Below are 14,628 nucleotides of genomic sequence, written 5' to 3' on the forward strand. Positions count from 1 at the left end.
ATAGTTTAAGAGCGCGTGGCAAAAGTACTCATACGCGAAATTAAAAGCCTGCTGCGGTGGCCGGGAATCGAACCCGGATCAACTGCTTGGAAGGCAACTATGCTGACCATTACACCACCACCGCACAAGCGAGCGCCCCGCCACCGCGCTGAGTCGGCTTCCCGCCTGTCGGCAGCGGCCGAAGGTGATCGTACCCGGCAGGCGCATTTCGAGGCAGGCTAGGGGAGCACATCCAGACGCATTCGGACAGCGTATCCGCGCACATTTCGCATCCTTTGGCAAGAGTCGGCGCCGGGGACGCAAGAGTACGCAGAGGACCGCGTTCTGGCGGCATCTTTAAGCAGTGCAGTGCAGGATTCAGCGTCTGCAGCATCTTCTCCACAGAATGCTACGGCGCTTGACGGCAGTCCCACTTTCCCTTGAGACATCTGCTCGGGAAGCAGCGTGAAGGTACCGCTGGCCCGAGCATCGGTGGTTCAGTGGTAGAATGCTCGCCTGCCACGCGGGCGGCCCGGGTTCGATTCCCGGCCGATGCATCATTTTGTTTTTTCTCCGGTAGGGGTGCTGCGTGTCTTTCGCACTCGAACTGCGTGAGCCATGAGAATGAACCGCGGGATTCCGTGTGGAAAGAACCAATCATGCAGCGCGGACGACTGCTCGTTTGGACTCCTGCGTGCTATTGTACATACTGGCGTCGGCCTAGCATCGCAAGTTGCCTGCCGCGCCGTGAATGCACGTGTAGCAACAGAAAAAATGAGCCAGGGTGTGCAGACTCTCTACCACTTGTATTCGGTACTTACCAAGATTCCAGAAGGTCTAACGATCACCTGCCTCGGTAGCGCAGTAGGCAGCGCGTAAGTCTCATAATCTTAAGGTCGTGAGTTCGATCCTCACCCGGGGCATCTAATTTTCTGTGACTGAAGGTGGTGCTGTTGCTAGGGCGCCAACTTATTTCTTGTTTGTTATCCACAACGTTTCAACGCTTCAGCGGGAAAATGTTTACTTCCTGTTATTGCTACATACAGCTTCCCTATTCCTCTTCTCCCAGCAGAGCATGAAGCCAAAAGCATTGCTCTGCGACGTTTGAGGTGCGCGCCTTGCCAGTCAGTATGTGCAAAGATGCTCGCAAAGAGAGCGACAATGCGACAAGCGACCGTACGAACGGTCGAATGAAACGGCCGCATCCGGTGTGGTCTAGTGGCTAGGATACCTGGCTTTCACCCAGGAGGCCCGGGTTCGATTCCCGGTACCGGAACGGAATTTTTTCCACACTAATCGTGACAAGTTTGAGCTGTCCGAGCGGCCGTTTCCCGTCCTGCTCGCAATATAGCTACTGTTTCGTGACCGTCAGCAGAATATAGACTAGGGAAGCAGACACACGACGACCATAGGAATGGTGTATGGCTTCATGCCACCTGATTCCAGCGTAGGGCTGAGCAGCTGCATTTGCCGAGGCCCGTTAGCTCAGTTGGTTAGAGCGTCGTGCTAATAACGCGAAGGTCGTGGGTTCGATCCCCCCACGGGCCACTTCTCTTTTACTACTGCGAAAAGGCAGCGCCGATTTCAGCTGGCGAGTGTGATGACCAAATGATCATCACCCTGCGTGGAAGTTGACAGAGGATCCGAACCCGACTCGTCGGGAAGCACTACAGCATTCACTCGGCAATGGCCATAATATCTTGAATACACTGGTTAGAGAAAATGAAAGAAAATGTCCGATTGCCGATGCGTAACAACTTTGGCCCTTGTCAGTACTTGGGCGGGTGAGCGCATGGGAACACAGGGCACTATTGGCAGTTTTACTTCCTATTTTTGTTTCTCCTTTGTTTTCGGAGCTACAGCCCGATTCGGCCAGGGAGACGCCACCGTGAAATGAAGGGGGCGTGCTGTGTGTCCATCGCCTCGCCTCTCCTTACCTCTCTCAGTCTTTTCTCGTGCTTGTCGTTTTGATATAGGCCGATTTGAGAGCGTCAGCTCTCGCGTCAGCTGAGCAAAGTCGAGACAAGTCGAGACACACTAAGGGCTGGTATGCAGCGAGTAAGAGGGCGAAAAAACAATAGTTTAAGAGCGCGTGGCAAAAGTACTCATACGCGAAATTAAAAGCCTGCTGCGGTGGCCGGGAATCGAACCCGGATCAACTGCTTGGAAGGCAACTATGCTGACCATTACACCACCACCGCACAAGCGAGCGCCCCGCCACCGCGCTGAGTCGGCTTCCCGCCTGTCGGCAGCGGCCGAAGGTGATCGTACCCGGCAGGCGCATTTCGAGGCAGGCTAGGGGAGCACATCCAGACGCATTCGGACAGCGTATCCGCGCACATTTCGCATCCTTTGGCAAGAGTCGGCGCCGGCGACGCAAGAGTACGCAGAGGACCGCGTTCTGGCGGCATCTTTAAGCAGTGCAGTGCAGGATTCAGCGTCTGCAGCATCTTCTCCACAGAATGCTACGGCGCTTGACGGCAGTCCCACTTTCCCTTGAGACATCTGCTCGGGAAGCAGCGTGAAGGTACCGCTGGCCCGAGCATCGGTGGTTCAGTGGTAGAATGCTCGCCTGCCACGCGGGCGGCCCGGGTTCGATTCCCGGCCGATGCATCATTTTGTTTTTTCTCCGGTAGGGGTGCTGCGTGTCTTTCGCACTCGAACTGCGTGAGCCATGAGAATGAACCGCGGGATTCCGTGTGGAAAGAACCAATCATGCAGCGCGGACGACTGCTCGTTTGGACTCCTGCGTGCTATTGTACATACTGGCGTCGGCCTAGCATCGCAAGTTGCCTGCCGCGCCGTGAATGCACGTGTAGCAACAGAAAAAATGAGCCAGGGAGTGCAGACTCTCTACCACTTGTATTCGGTACTTACCAAGATTCCAGAAGGTCTAACGATCGCATGCCTCGGTAGCGCAGTAGGCAGCGCGTAAGTCTCATAATCTTAAGGTCGTGAGTTCGATCCTCACCCGGGGCATCTAATTTTCTGTGACTGAAGGTGGTGCTGTTGCTAGGGCGCCAACTTATTTCTTGTTTGTTATCCACAACGTTTCAACGCTTCAGCGGGAAAATGTTTACTTCCTGTTATTGCTACATACAGCTTCCCTATTCCTCTTCTCCCAGCAGAGCATGAAGCCAAAAGCATTGCTCTGCGACGTTTGAGGTGCGCGCCTTGCCAGTCAGTATGTGCAAAGATGCTCGCAAAGAGAGCGACAATGCGACAAGCGACCGTACGAACGGTCGAATGAAACGGCCGCATCCGGTGTGGTCTAGTGGCTAGGATACCTGGCTTTCACCCAGGAGGCCCGGGTTCGATTCCCGGTACCGGAACGGAATTTTTTCCACACTAATCGTGACAAGTTTGAGCTGTCCGAGCGGCCGTTTCCCGTCCTGCTCGCAATATAGCTACTGTTTCGTGACCGTCAGCAGAATATAGACTAGGGAAGCAGACACACGACGACCATAGGAATGGTGTATGGCTTCATGCCACCTGATTCCAGCGTAGGGCTGAGCAGCTGCATCTGCCGAGGCCCGTTAGCTCAGTTGGTTAGAGCGTCGTGCTAATAACGCGAAGGTCGTGGGTTCGATCCCCCCACGGGCCACTTCTCTTTTACTACTGCGAAAAGGCAGCGCCGATTTCAGCTGGCGAGTGTGATGACCAAATGATCATCACCCTGCGTGGAAGTTGACAGAGGATCCGAACCCGACTCGTCGGGAAGCACTACAGCATTCACTCGGCAATGGCCATAATATCTTGAATACACTGGTTAGAGAAAATGAAAGAAAATGTCCGATTGCCGATGCGTAACAACTTTGGCCCTTGTCAGTACTTGGGCGGGTGAGCGCATGGGAACACAGGGCACTATTGGCAGTTTTACTTCCTATTTTTGTTTCTCCTTTGTTTTCGGAGCTACAGCCCGATTCGGCCAGGGAGACGCCACCGTGAAATGAAGGGGGCGTGCTGTGTGTCCATCGCCTCGCCTCTCCTTACCTCTCTCAGTCGTTTCTCGTGCTTGTCGTTTTGATATAGGCCGATTTGAGAGCGTCAGCTCTCGCGTCAGCTGAGCAAAGTCGAGACAAGTCGAGACACACTAAGGGCTGGTATGCAGCGAGTAAGAGGGCGAAAAAACAATAGTTTAAGAGCGCGTGGCAAAAGTACTCATACGCGAAATTAAAAGCCTGCGGCGGTGGCCGGGAATCGAACCCGGATCAACTGCTTGGAAGGCAACTATGCTGACCATTACACCACCACCGCACAAGCGAGCGCCCCGCCACCGCGCTGAGTCGGCTTCCCGCCTGTCGGCAGCGGCCGAAGGTGATCGTACCCGGCAGGCGCATTTCGAGGCAGGCTAGGGGAGCACATCCAGACGCATTCGGACAGCGTATCCGCGCACATTTCGCATCCTTTGGCAAGAGTCGGCGCCGGCGACGCAAGAGTACGCAGAGGACCGCGTTCTGGCGGCATCTTTAAGCAGTGCAGTGCAGGATTCAGCGTCTGCAGCATCTTCTCCACAGAATGCTACGGCGCTTGACGGCAGTCCCACTTTCCCTTGAGACATCTGCTCGGGAAGCAGCGTGAAGGTACCGCTGGCCCGAGCATCGGTGGTTCAGTGGTAGAATGCTCGCCTGCCACGCGGGCGGCCCGGGTTCGATTCCCGGCCGATGCATCATTTTGTTTTTTCTCCGGTAGGGGTGCTGCGTGTCTTTCGCACTCGAACTGCGTGAGCCATGAGAATGAACCGCGGGATTCCGTGTGGAAAGAACCAATCATGCAGCGCGGACGACTGCTCGTTTGGACTCCTGCGTGCTATTGTACATACTGGCGTCGGCCTAGCATCGCAAGTTGCCTGCCGCGCCGTGAATGCACGTGTAGCAACAGAAAAAATGAGCCAGGGAGTGCAGACTCTCTACCACTTGTATTCGGTACTTACCAAGATTCCAGAAGGTCTAACGATCGCCTGCCTCGGTAGCGCAGTAGGCAGCGCGTAAGTCTCATAATCTTAAGGTCGTGAGTTCGATCCTCACCCGGGGCATCTAATTTTCTGTGACTGAAGGTGGTGCTGTTGCTAGGGCGCCAACTTATTTCTTGTTTGTTATCCACAACGTTTCAACGCTTCAGCGGGAAAATGTTTACTTCCTGTTATTGCTACATACAGCTTCCCTATTCCTCTTCTCCCAGCAGAGCATGAAGCCAAAAGCATTGCTCTGCGACGTTTGAGGTGCGCGCCTTGCCAGTCAGTATGTGCAAAGATGCTCGCAAAGAGAGCGACAATGCGACAAGCGACCGTACGAACGGTCGAATGAAACGGCCGCATCCGGTGTGGTCTAGTGGCTAGGATACCTGGCTTTCACCCAGGAGGCCCGGGTTCGATTCCCGGTACCGGAACGGAATTTTTTCCACACTAATCGTGACAAGTTTGAGCTGTCCGAGCGGCCGTTTCCCGTCCTGCTCGCAATATAGCTACTGTTTCGTGACCGTCAGCAGAATATAGACTAGGGAAGCAGACACACGACGACCATAGGAATGGTGTATGGCTTCATGCCACCTGATTCCAGCGTAGGGCTGAGCAGCTGCATCTGCCGAGGCCCGTTAGCTCAGTTGGTTAGAGCGTCGTGCTAATAACGCGAAGGTCGTGGGTTCGATCCCCCCACGGGCCACTTCTCTTTTACTACTGCGAAAAGGCAGCGCCGATTTCAGCTGGCGAGTGTGATGACCAAATGATCATCACCCTGCGTGGAAGTTGACAGAGGATCCGAACCCGACTCGTCGGGAAGCACTACAGCATTCACTCGGCAATGGCCATAATATCTTGAATACACTGGTTAGAGAAAATGAAAGAAAATGTCCGATTGCCGATGCGTAACAACTTTGGCCCTTGTCAGTACTTGGGCGGGTGAGCGCATGGGAACACAGGGCACTATTGGCAGTTTTACTTCCTATTTTTGTTTCTCCTTTGTTTTCGGAGCTACAGCCCGATTCGGCCAGGGAGACGCCACCGTGAAATGAAGGGGGCGTGCTGTGTGTCCATCGCCTCGCCTCTCCTTACCTCTCTCAGTCGTTTCTCGTGCTTGTCGTTTTGATATAGGCCGATTTGAGAGCGTCAGCTCTCGCGTCAGCTGAGCAAAGTCGAGACAAGTCGAGACACACTAAGGGCTGGTATGCAGCGAGTAAGAGGGCGAAAAAACAATAGTTTAAGAGCGCGTGGCAAAAGTACTCATACGCGAAATTAAAAGCCTGCTGCGGTGGCCGGGAATCGAACCCGGATCAACTGCTTGGAAGGCAACTATGCTGACCATTACACCACCACCGCACAAGCGAGCGCCCCGCCACCGCGCTGAGTCGGCTTCCCGCCTGTCGGCAGCGGCCGAAGGTGATCGTACCCGGCAGGCGCATTTCGAGGCAGGCTAGGGGAGCACATCCAGACGCATTCGGACAGCGTATCCGCGCACATTTCGCATCCTTTGGCAAGAGTCGGCGCCGGCGACGCAAGAGTACGCAGAGGACCGCGTTCTGGCGGCATCTTTAAGCAGTGCAGTGCAGGATTCAGCGTCTGCAGCATCTTCTCCACAGAATGCTACGGCGCTTGACGGCAGTCCCACTTTCCCTTGAGACATCTGCTCGGGAAGCAGCGTGAAGGTACCGCTGGCCCGAGCATCGGTGGTTCAGTGGTAGAATGCTCGCCTGCCACGCGGGCGGCCCGGGTTCGATTCCCGGCCGATGCATCATTTTGTTTTTTCTCCGGTAGGGGTGCTGCGTGTCTTTCGCACTCGAACTGCGTGAGCCATGAGAATGAACCGCGGGATTCCGTGTGGAAAGAACCAATCATGCAGCGCGGACGACTGCTCGTTTGGACTCCTGCGTGCTATTGTACATACTGGCGTCGGCCTAGCATCGCAAGTTGCCTGCCGCGCCGTGAATGCACGTGTAGCAACAGAAAAAATGAGCCAGGGAGTGCAGACTCTCTACCACTTGTATTCGGTACTTACCAAGATTCCAGAAGGTCTAACGATCGCATGCCTCGGTAGCGCAGTAGGCAGCGCGTAAGTCTCATAATCTTAAGGTCGTGAGTTCGATCCTCACCCGGGGCATCTAATTTTCTGTGACTGAAGGTGGTGCTGTTGCTAGGGCGCCAACTTATTTCTTGTTTGTTATCCACAACGTTTCAACGCTTCAGCGGGAAAATGTTTACTTCCTGTTATTGCTACATACAGCTTCCCTATTCCTCTTCTCCCAGCAGAGCATGAAGCCAAAAGCATTGCTCTGCGACGTTTGAGGTGCGCGCCTTGCCAGTCAGTATGTGCAAAGATGCTCGCAAAGAGAGCGACAATGCGACAAGCGACCGTACGAACGGTCGAATGAAACGGCCGCATCCGGTGTGGTCTAGTGGCTAGGATACCTGGCTTTCACCCAGGAGGCCCGGGTTCGATTCCCGGTACCGGAACGGAATTTTTTCCACACTAATCGTGACAAGTTTGAGCTGTCCGAGCGGCCGTTTCCCGTCCTGCTCGCAATATAGCTACTGTTTCGTGACCGTCAGCAGAATATAGACTAGGGAAGCAGACACACGACGACCATAGGAATGGTGTATGGCTTCATGCCACCTGATTCCAGCGTAGGGCTGAGCAGCTGCATCTGCCGAGGCCCGTTAGCTCAGTTGGTTAGAGCGTCGTGCTAATAACGCGAAGGTCGTGGGTTCGATCCCCCCACGGGCCACTTCTCTTTTACTACTGCGAAAAGGCAGCGCCGATTTCAGCTGGCGAGTGTGATGACCAAATGATCATCACCCTGCGTGGAAGTTGACAGAGGATCCGAACCCGACTCGTCGGGAAGCACTACAGCATTCACTCGGCAATGGCCATAATATCTTGAATACACTGGTTAGAGAAAATGAAAGAAAATGTCCGATTGCCGATGCGTAACAACTTTGGCCCTTGTCAGTACTTGGGCGGGTGAGCGCATGGGAACACAGGGCACTATTGGCAGTTTTACTTCCTATTTTTGTTTCTCCTTTGTTTTCGGAGCTACAGCCCGATTCGGCCAGGGAGACGCCACCGTGAAATGAAGGGGGCGTGCTGTGTGTCCATCGCCTCGCCTCTCCTTACCTCTCTCAGTCGTTTCTCGTGCTTGTCGTTTTGATATAGGCCGATTTGAGAGCGTCAGCTCTCGCGTCAGCTGAGCAAAGTCGAGACAAGTCGAGACACACTAAGGGCTGGTATGCAGCGAGTAAGAGGGCGAAAAAACAATAGTTTAAGAGCGCGTGGCAAAAGTACTCATACGCGAAATTAAAAGCCTGCGGCGGTGGCCGGGAATCGAACCCGGATCAACTGCTTGGAAGGCAACTATGCTGACCATTACACCACCACCGCACAAGCGAGCGCCCCGCCACCGCGCTGAGTCGGCTTCCCGCCTGTCGGCAGCGGCCGAAGGTGATCGTACCCGGCAGGCGCATTTCGAGGCAGGCTAGGGGAGCACATCCAGACGCATTCGGACAGCGTATCCGCGCACATTTCGCATCCTTTGGCAAGAGTCGGCGCCGGCGACGCAAGAGTACGCAGAGGACCGCGTTCTGGCGGCATCTTTAAGCAGTGCAGTGCAGGATTCAGCGTCTGCAGCATCTTCTCCACAGAATGCTACGGCGCTTGACGGCAGTCCCACTTTCCCTTGAGACATCTGCTCGGGAAGCAGCGTGAAGGTACCGCTGGCCCGAGCATCGGTGGTTCAGTGGTAGAATGCTCGCCTGCCACGCGGGCGGCCCGGGTTCGATTCCCGGCCGATGCATCATTTTGTTTTTTCTCCGGTAGGGGTGCTGCGTGTCTTTCGCACTCGAACTGCGTGAGCCATGAGAATGAACCGCGGGATTCCGTGTGGAAAGAACCAATCATGCAGCGCGGACGACTGCTCGTTTGGACTCCTGCGTGCTATTGTACATACTGGCGTCGGCCTAGCATCGCAAGTTGCCTGCCGCGCCGTGAATGCACGTGTAGCAACAGAAAAAATGAGCCAGGGAGTGCAGACTCTCTACCACTTGTATTCGGTACTTACCAAGATTCCAGAAGGTCTAACGATCGCCTGCCTCGGTAGCGCAGTAGGCAGCGCGTAAGTCTCATAATCTTAAGGTCGTGAGTTCGATCCTCACCCGGGGCATCTAATTTTCTGTGACTGAAGGTGGTGCTGTTGCTAGGGCGCCAACTTATTTCTTGTTTGTTATCCACAACGTTTCAACGCTTCAGCGGGAAAATGTTTACTTCCTGTTATTGCTACATACAGCTTCCCTATTCCTCTTCTCCCAGCAGAGCATGAAGCCAAAAGCATTGCTCTGCGACGTTTGAGGTGCGCGCCTTGCCAGTCAGTATGTGCAAAGATGCTCGCAAAGAGAGCGACAATGCGACAAGCGACCGTACGAACGGTCGAATGAAACGGCCGCATCCGGTGTGGTCTAGTGGCTAGGATACCTGGCTTTCACCCAGGAGGCCCGGGTTCGATTCCCGGTACCGGAACGGAATTTTTTCCACACTAATCGTGACAAGTTTGAGCTGTCCGAGCGGCCGTTTCCCGTCCTGCTCGCAATATAGCTACTGTTTCGTGACCGTCAGCAGAATATAGACTAGGGAAGCAGACACACGACGACCATAGGAATGGTGTATGGCTTCATGCCACCTGATTCCAGCGTAGGGCTGAGCAGCTGCATCTGCCGAGGCCCGTTAGCTCAGTTGGTTAGAGCGTCGTGCTAATAACGCGAAGGTCGTGGGTTCGATCCCCCCACGGGCCACTTCTCTTTTACTACTGCGAAAAGGCAGCGCCGATTTCAGCTGGCGAGTGTGATGACCAAATGATCATCACCCTGCGTGGAAGTTGACAGAGGATCCGAACCCGACTCGTCGGGAAGCACTACAGCATTCACTCGGCAATGGCCATAATATCTTGAATACACTGGTTAGAGAAAATGAAAGAAAATGTCCGATTGCCGATGCGTAACAACTTTGGCCCTTGTCAGTACTTGGGCGGGTGAGCGCATGGGAACACAGGGCACTATTGGCAGTTTTACTTCCTATTTTTGTTTCTCCTTTGTTTTCGGAGCTACAGCCCGATTCGGCCAGGGAGACGCCACCGTGAAATGAAGGGGGCGTGCTGTGTGTCCATCGCCTCGCCTCTCCTTACCTCTCTCAGTCGTTTCTCGTGCTTGTCGTTTTGATATAGGCCGATTTGAGAGCGTCAGCTCTCGCGTCAGCTGAGCAAAGTCGAGACAAGTCGAGACACACTAAGGGCTGGTATGCAGCGAGTAAGAGGGCGAAAAAACAATAGTTTAAGAGCGCGTGGCAAAAGTACTCATACGCGAAATTAAAAGCCTGCGGCGGTGGCCGGGAATCGAACCCGGATCAACTGCTTGGAAGGCAACTATGCTGACCATTACACCACCACCGCACAAGCGAGCGCCCCGCCACCGCGCTGAGTCGGCTTCCCGCCTGTCGGCAGCGGCCGAAGGTGATCGTACCCGGCAGGCGCATTTCGAGGCAGGCTAGGGGAGCACATCCAGACGCATTCGGACAGCGTATCCGCGCACATTTCGCATCCTTTGGCAAGAGTCGGCGCCGGCGACGCAAGAGTACGCAGAGGACCGCGTTCTGGCGGCATCTTTAAGCAGTGCAGTGCAGGATTCAGCGTCTGCAGCATCTTCTCCACAGAATGCTACGGCGCTTGACGGCAGTCCCACTTTCCCTTGAGACATCTGCTCGGGAAGCAGCGTGAAGGTACCGCTGGCCCGAGCATCGGTGGTTCAGTGGTAGAATGCTCGCCTGCCACGCGGGCGGCCCGGGTTCGATTCCCGGCCGATGCATCATTTTGTTTTTTCTCCGGTAGGGGTGCTGCGTGTCTTTCGCACTCGAACTGCGTGAGCCATGAGAATGAACCGCGGGATTCCGTGTGGAAAGAACCAATCATGCAGCGCGGACGACTGCTCGTTTGGACTCCTGCGTGCTATTGTACATACTGGCGTCGGCCTAGCATCGCAAGTTGCCTGCCGCGCCGTGAATGCACGTGTAGCAACAGAAAAAATGAGCCAGGGAGTGCAGACTCTCTACCACTTGTATTCGGTACTTACCAAGATTCCAGAAGGTCTAACGATCGCCTGCCTCGGTAGCGCAGTAGGCAGCGCGTAAGTCTCATAATCTTAAGGTCGTGAGTTCGATCCTCACCCGGGGCATCTAATTTTCTGTGACTGAAGGTGGTGCTGTTGCTAGGGCGCCAACTTATTTCTTGTTTGTTATCCACAACGTTTCAACGCTTCAGCGGGAAAATGTTTACTTCCTGTTATTGCTACATACAGCTTCCCTATTCCTCTTCTCCCAGCAGAGCATGAAGCCAAAAGCATTGCTCTGCGACGTTTGAGGTGCGCGCCTTGCCAGTCAGTATGTGCAAAGATGCTCGCAAAGAGAGCGACAATGCGACAAGCGACCGTACGAACGGTCGAATGAAACGGCCGCATCCGGTGTGGTCTAGTGGCTAGGATACCTGGCTTTCACCCAGGAGGCCCGGGTTCGATTCCCGGTACCGGAACGGAATTTTTTCCACACTAATCGTGACAAGTTTGAGCTGTCCGAGCGGCCGTTTCCCGTCCTGCTCGCAATATAGCTACTGTTTCGTGACCGTCAGCAGAATATAGACTAGGGAAGCAGACACACGACGACCATAGGAATGGTGTATGGCTTCATGCCACCTGATTCCAGCGTAGGGCTGAGCAGCTGCATCTGCCGAGGCCCGTTAGCTCAGTTGGTTAGAGCGTCGTGCTAATAACGCGAAGGTCGTGGGTTCGATCCCCCCACGGGCCACTTCTCTTTTACTACTGCGAAAAGGCAGCGCCGATTTCAGCTGGCGAGTGTGATGACCAAATGATCATCACCCTGCGTGGAAGTTGACAGAGGATCCGAACCCGACTCGTCGGGAAGCACTACAGCATTCACTCGGCAATGGCCATAATATCTTGAATACACTGGTTAGAGAAAATGAAAGAAAATGTCCGATTGCCGATGCGTAACAACTTTGGCCCTTGTCAGTACTTGGGCGGGTGAGCGCATGGGAACACAGGGCACTATTGGCAGTTTTACTTCCTATTTTTGTTTCTCCTTTGTTTTCGGAGCTACAGCCCGATTCGGCCAGGGAGACGCCACCGTGAAATGAAGGGGGCGTGCTGTGTGTCCATCGCCTCGCCTCTCCTTACCTCTCTCAGTCGTTTCTCGTGCTTGTCGTTTTGATATAGGCCGATTTGAGAGCGTCAGCTCTCGCGTCAGCTGAGCAAAGTCGAGACAAGTCGAGACACACTAAGGGCTGGTATGCAGCGAGTAAGAGGGCGAAAAAACAATAGTTTAAGAGCGCGTGGCAAAAGTACTCATACGCGAAATTAAAAGCCTGCTGCGGTGGCCGGGAATCGAACCCGGATCAACTGCTTGGAAGGCAACTATGCTGACCATTACACCACCACCGCACAAGCGAGCGCCCCGCCACCGCGCTGAGTCGGCTTCCCGCCTGTCGGCAGCGGCCGAAGGTGATCGTACCCGGCAGGCGCATTTCGAGGCAGGCTAGGGGAGCACATCCAGACGCATTCGGACAGCGTATCCGCGCACATTTCGCATCCTTTGGCAAGAGTCGGCGCCGGCGACGCAAGAGTACGCAGAGGACCGCGTTCTGGCGGCATCTTTAAGCAGTGCAGTGCAGGATTCAGCGTCTGCAGCATCTTCTCCACAGAATGCTACGGCGCTTGACGGCAGTCCCACTTTCCCTTGAGACATCTGCTCGGGAAGCAGCGTGAAGGTACCGCTGGCCCGAGCATCGGTGGTTCAGTGGTAGAATGCTCGCCTGCCACGCGGGCGGCCCGGGTTCGATTCCCGGCCGATGCATCATTTTGTTTTTTCTCCGGTAGGGGTGCTGCGTGTCTTTCGCACTCGAACTGCGTGAGCCATGAGAATGAACCGCGGGATTCCGTGTGGAAAGAACCAATCATGCAGCGCGGACGACTGCTCGTTTGGACTCCTGCGTGCTATTGTACATACTGGCGTCGGCCTAGCATCGCAAGTTGCCTGCCGCGCCGTGAATGCACGTGTAGCAACAGAAAAAATGAGCCAGGGAGTGCAGACTCTCTACCACTTGTATTCGGTACTTACCAAGATTCCAGAAGGTCTAACGATCGCCTGCCTCGGTAGCGCAGTAGGCAGCGCGTAAGTCTCATAATCTTAAGGTCGTGAGTTCGATCCTCACCCGGGGCATCTAATTTTCTGTGACTGAAGGTGGTGCTGTTGCTAGGGCGCCAACTTATTTCTTGTTTGTTATCCACAACGTTTCAACGCTTCAGCGGGAAAATGTTTACTTCCTGTTATTGCTACATACAGCTTCCCTATTCCTCTTCTCCCAGCAGAGCATGAAGCCAAAAGCATTGCTCTGCGACGTTTGAGGTGCGCGCCTTGCCAGTCAGTATGTGCAAAGATGCTCGCAAAGAGAGCGACAATGCGACAAGCGACCGTACGAACGGTCGAATGAAACGGCCGCATCCGGTGTGGTCTAGTGGCTAGGATACCTGGCTTTCACCCAGGAGGCCCGGGTTCGATTCCCGGTACCGGAACGGAATTTTTTCCACACTAATCGTGACAAGTTTGAGCTGTCCGAGCGGCCGTTTCCCGTCCTGCTCGCAATATAGCTACTGTTTCGTGACCGTCAGCAGAATATAGACTAGGGAAGCAGACACACGACGACCATAGGAATGGTGTATGGCTTCATGCCACCTGATTCCAGCGTAGGGCTGAGCAGCTGCATCTGCCGAGGCCCGTTAGCTCAGTTGGTTAGAGCGTCGTGCTAATAACGCGAAGGTCGTGGGTTCGATCCCCCCACGGGCCACTTCTCTTTTACTACTGCGAAAAGGCAGCGCCGATTTCAGCTGGCGAGTGTGATGACCAAATGATCATCACCCTGCGTGGAAGTTGACAGAGGATCCGAACCCGACTCGTCGGGAAGCACTACAGCATTCACTCGGCAATGGCCATAATATCTTGAATACACTGGTTAGAGAAAATGAAAGAAAATGTCCGATTGCCGATGCGTAACAACTTTGGCCCTTGTCAGTACTTGGGCGGGTGAGCGCATGGGAACACAGGGCACTATTGGCAGTTTTACTTCCTATTTTTGTTTCTCCTTTGTTTTCGGAGCTACAGCCCGATTCGGCCAGGGAGACGCCACCGTGAAATGAAGGGGGCGTGCTGTGTGTCCATCGCCTCGCCTCTCCTTACCTCTCTCAGTCGTTTCTCGTGCTTGTCGTTTTGATATAGGCCGATTTGAGAGCGTCAGCTCTCGCGTCAGCTGAGCAAAGTCGAGACAAGTCGAGACACACTAAGGGCTGGTATGCAGCGAGTAAGAGGGCGAAAAAACAATAGTTTAAGAGCGCGTGGCAAAAGTACTCATACGCGAAATTAAAAGCCTGCTGCGGTGGCCGGGAATCGAACCCGGATCAACTGCTTGGAAGGCAACTATGCTGACCATTACACCACCACCGCACAAGCGAGCGCCCCGCCACCGCGCTGAGTCGGCTTCCCGCCTGTCGGCAGCGGCCGAAGGTGATCGTACCCGGCAGGCGCATTTCGAGGCAGGCTAGGGGAGCACATCCAG

General features: G+C 54.6%; 36 non-coding genes across 36 annotated transcripts; 28 read left to right on the plus strand and 8 right to left on the minus strand.

Moving 5' to 3' along the window:
* Window positions 1-52: 52 nt before the first annotated feature.
* Window positions 53-124, minus strand: Trnag-ucc. The gene has a single exon. It is a non-coding gene; the product is annotated as a tRNA-Gly (tRNA).
* A 341-nt stretch (window positions 125-465) lies between these two features.
* Window positions 466-536, plus strand: Trnag-gcc. Its single transcript has one exon. It is a non-coding gene; the product is annotated as a tRNA-Gly (tRNA).
* A 293-nt stretch (window positions 537-829) lies between these two features.
* On the plus strand, window positions 830-902 carry Trnam-cau. The gene has a single exon. It is a non-coding gene; the product is annotated as a tRNA-Met (tRNA).
* A 281-nt stretch (window positions 903-1,183) lies between these two features.
* Window positions 1,184-1,255, plus strand: Trnae-uuc. Its single transcript has one exon. It is a non-coding gene; the product is annotated as a tRNA-Glu (tRNA).
* Window positions 1,256-1,453: 198 nt separating this feature from the next.
* Trnai-aau lies at window positions 1,454-1,527 on the plus strand. Its single transcript has one exon. It is a non-coding gene; the product is annotated as a tRNA-Ile (tRNA).
* A 581-nt stretch (window positions 1,528-2,108) lies between these two features.
* Trnag-ucc lies at window positions 2,109-2,180 on the minus strand. Its single transcript has one exon. It is a non-coding gene; the product is annotated as a tRNA-Gly (tRNA).
* Window positions 2,181-2,521: 341 nt separating this feature from the next.
* Trnag-gcc lies at window positions 2,522-2,592 on the plus strand. The gene has a single exon. It is a non-coding gene; the product is annotated as a tRNA-Gly (tRNA).
* A 293-nt stretch (window positions 2,593-2,885) lies between these two features.
* Window positions 2,886-2,958, plus strand: Trnam-cau. Its single transcript has one exon. It is a non-coding gene; the product is annotated as a tRNA-Met (tRNA).
* Window positions 2,959-3,239: 281 nt separating this feature from the next.
* Trnae-uuc lies at window positions 3,240-3,311 on the plus strand. The gene has a single exon. It is a non-coding gene; the product is annotated as a tRNA-Glu (tRNA).
* A 198-nt stretch (window positions 3,312-3,509) lies between these two features.
* On the plus strand, window positions 3,510-3,583 carry Trnai-aau. Its single transcript has one exon. It is a non-coding gene; the product is annotated as a tRNA-Ile (tRNA).
* Window positions 3,584-4,164: 581 nt separating this feature from the next.
* Window positions 4,165-4,236, minus strand: Trnag-ucc. The gene has a single exon. It is a non-coding gene; the product is annotated as a tRNA-Gly (tRNA).
* A 341-nt stretch (window positions 4,237-4,577) lies between these two features.
* Trnag-gcc lies at window positions 4,578-4,648 on the plus strand. Its single transcript has one exon. It is a non-coding gene; the product is annotated as a tRNA-Gly (tRNA).
* Window positions 4,649-4,941: 293 nt separating this feature from the next.
* Window positions 4,942-5,014, plus strand: Trnam-cau. Its single transcript has one exon. It is a non-coding gene; the product is annotated as a tRNA-Met (tRNA).
* A 281-nt stretch (window positions 5,015-5,295) lies between these two features.
* On the plus strand, window positions 5,296-5,367 carry Trnae-uuc. The gene has a single exon. It is a non-coding gene; the product is annotated as a tRNA-Glu (tRNA).
* A 198-nt stretch (window positions 5,368-5,565) lies between these two features.
* On the plus strand, window positions 5,566-5,639 carry Trnai-aau. The gene has a single exon. It is a non-coding gene; the product is annotated as a tRNA-Ile (tRNA).
* A 581-nt stretch (window positions 5,640-6,220) lies between these two features.
* Trnag-ucc lies at window positions 6,221-6,292 on the minus strand. Its single transcript has one exon. It is a non-coding gene; the product is annotated as a tRNA-Gly (tRNA).
* A 341-nt stretch (window positions 6,293-6,633) lies between these two features.
* On the plus strand, window positions 6,634-6,704 carry Trnag-gcc. The gene has a single exon. It is a non-coding gene; the product is annotated as a tRNA-Gly (tRNA).
* Window positions 6,705-6,997: 293 nt separating this feature from the next.
* Window positions 6,998-7,070, plus strand: Trnam-cau. Its single transcript has one exon. It is a non-coding gene; the product is annotated as a tRNA-Met (tRNA).
* A 281-nt stretch (window positions 7,071-7,351) lies between these two features.
* Trnae-uuc lies at window positions 7,352-7,423 on the plus strand. Its single transcript has one exon. It is a non-coding gene; the product is annotated as a tRNA-Glu (tRNA).
* Window positions 7,424-7,621: 198 nt separating this feature from the next.
* Window positions 7,622-7,695, plus strand: Trnai-aau. Its single transcript has one exon. It is a non-coding gene; the product is annotated as a tRNA-Ile (tRNA).
* A 581-nt stretch (window positions 7,696-8,276) lies between these two features.
* Window positions 8,277-8,348, minus strand: Trnag-ucc. The gene has a single exon. It is a non-coding gene; the product is annotated as a tRNA-Gly (tRNA).
* A 341-nt stretch (window positions 8,349-8,689) lies between these two features.
* On the plus strand, window positions 8,690-8,760 carry Trnag-gcc. Its single transcript has one exon. It is a non-coding gene; the product is annotated as a tRNA-Gly (tRNA).
* Window positions 8,761-9,053: 293 nt separating this feature from the next.
* On the plus strand, window positions 9,054-9,126 carry Trnam-cau. Its single transcript has one exon. It is a non-coding gene; the product is annotated as a tRNA-Met (tRNA).
* Window positions 9,127-9,407: 281 nt separating this feature from the next.
* On the plus strand, window positions 9,408-9,479 carry Trnae-uuc. Its single transcript has one exon. It is a non-coding gene; the product is annotated as a tRNA-Glu (tRNA).
* A 198-nt stretch (window positions 9,480-9,677) lies between these two features.
* On the plus strand, window positions 9,678-9,751 carry Trnai-aau. Its single transcript has one exon. It is a non-coding gene; the product is annotated as a tRNA-Ile (tRNA).
* Window positions 9,752-10,332: 581 nt separating this feature from the next.
* Trnag-ucc lies at window positions 10,333-10,404 on the minus strand. The gene has a single exon. It is a non-coding gene; the product is annotated as a tRNA-Gly (tRNA).
* A 341-nt stretch (window positions 10,405-10,745) lies between these two features.
* On the plus strand, window positions 10,746-10,816 carry Trnag-gcc. Its single transcript has one exon. It is a non-coding gene; the product is annotated as a tRNA-Gly (tRNA).
* Window positions 10,817-11,109: 293 nt separating this feature from the next.
* Window positions 11,110-11,182, plus strand: Trnam-cau. Its single transcript has one exon. It is a non-coding gene; the product is annotated as a tRNA-Met (tRNA).
* Window positions 11,183-11,463: 281 nt separating this feature from the next.
* Window positions 11,464-11,535, plus strand: Trnae-uuc. Its single transcript has one exon. It is a non-coding gene; the product is annotated as a tRNA-Glu (tRNA).
* Window positions 11,536-11,733: 198 nt separating this feature from the next.
* Trnai-aau lies at window positions 11,734-11,807 on the plus strand. Its single transcript has one exon. It is a non-coding gene; the product is annotated as a tRNA-Ile (tRNA).
* Window positions 11,808-12,388: 581 nt separating this feature from the next.
* On the minus strand, window positions 12,389-12,460 carry Trnag-ucc. Its single transcript has one exon. It is a non-coding gene; the product is annotated as a tRNA-Gly (tRNA).
* A 341-nt stretch (window positions 12,461-12,801) lies between these two features.
* Trnag-gcc lies at window positions 12,802-12,872 on the plus strand. The gene has a single exon. It is a non-coding gene; the product is annotated as a tRNA-Gly (tRNA).
* Window positions 12,873-13,165: 293 nt separating this feature from the next.
* On the plus strand, window positions 13,166-13,238 carry Trnam-cau. Its single transcript has one exon. It is a non-coding gene; the product is annotated as a tRNA-Met (tRNA).
* Window positions 13,239-13,519: 281 nt separating this feature from the next.
* Trnae-uuc lies at window positions 13,520-13,591 on the plus strand. The gene has a single exon. It is a non-coding gene; the product is annotated as a tRNA-Glu (tRNA).
* Window positions 13,592-13,789: 198 nt separating this feature from the next.
* Trnai-aau lies at window positions 13,790-13,863 on the plus strand. Its single transcript has one exon. It is a non-coding gene; the product is annotated as a tRNA-Ile (tRNA).
* A 581-nt stretch (window positions 13,864-14,444) lies between these two features.
* On the minus strand, window positions 14,445-14,516 carry Trnag-ucc. Its single transcript has one exon. It is a non-coding gene; the product is annotated as a tRNA-Gly (tRNA).
* Between the last annotated feature and the right edge of the window lie 112 nt (window positions 14,517-14,628).

The sequence above is a fragment of the Schistocerca americana genome, unplaced genomic scaffold (genome assembly GCF_021461395.2).
Source record: "Schistocerca americana isolate TAMUIC-IGC-003095 unplaced genomic scaffold, iqSchAmer2.1 HiC_scaffold_116, whole genome shotgun sequence".
Taxonomy (NCBI): Eukaryota; Metazoa; Arthropoda; class Insecta; order Orthoptera; family Acrididae; genus Schistocerca; species Schistocerca americana.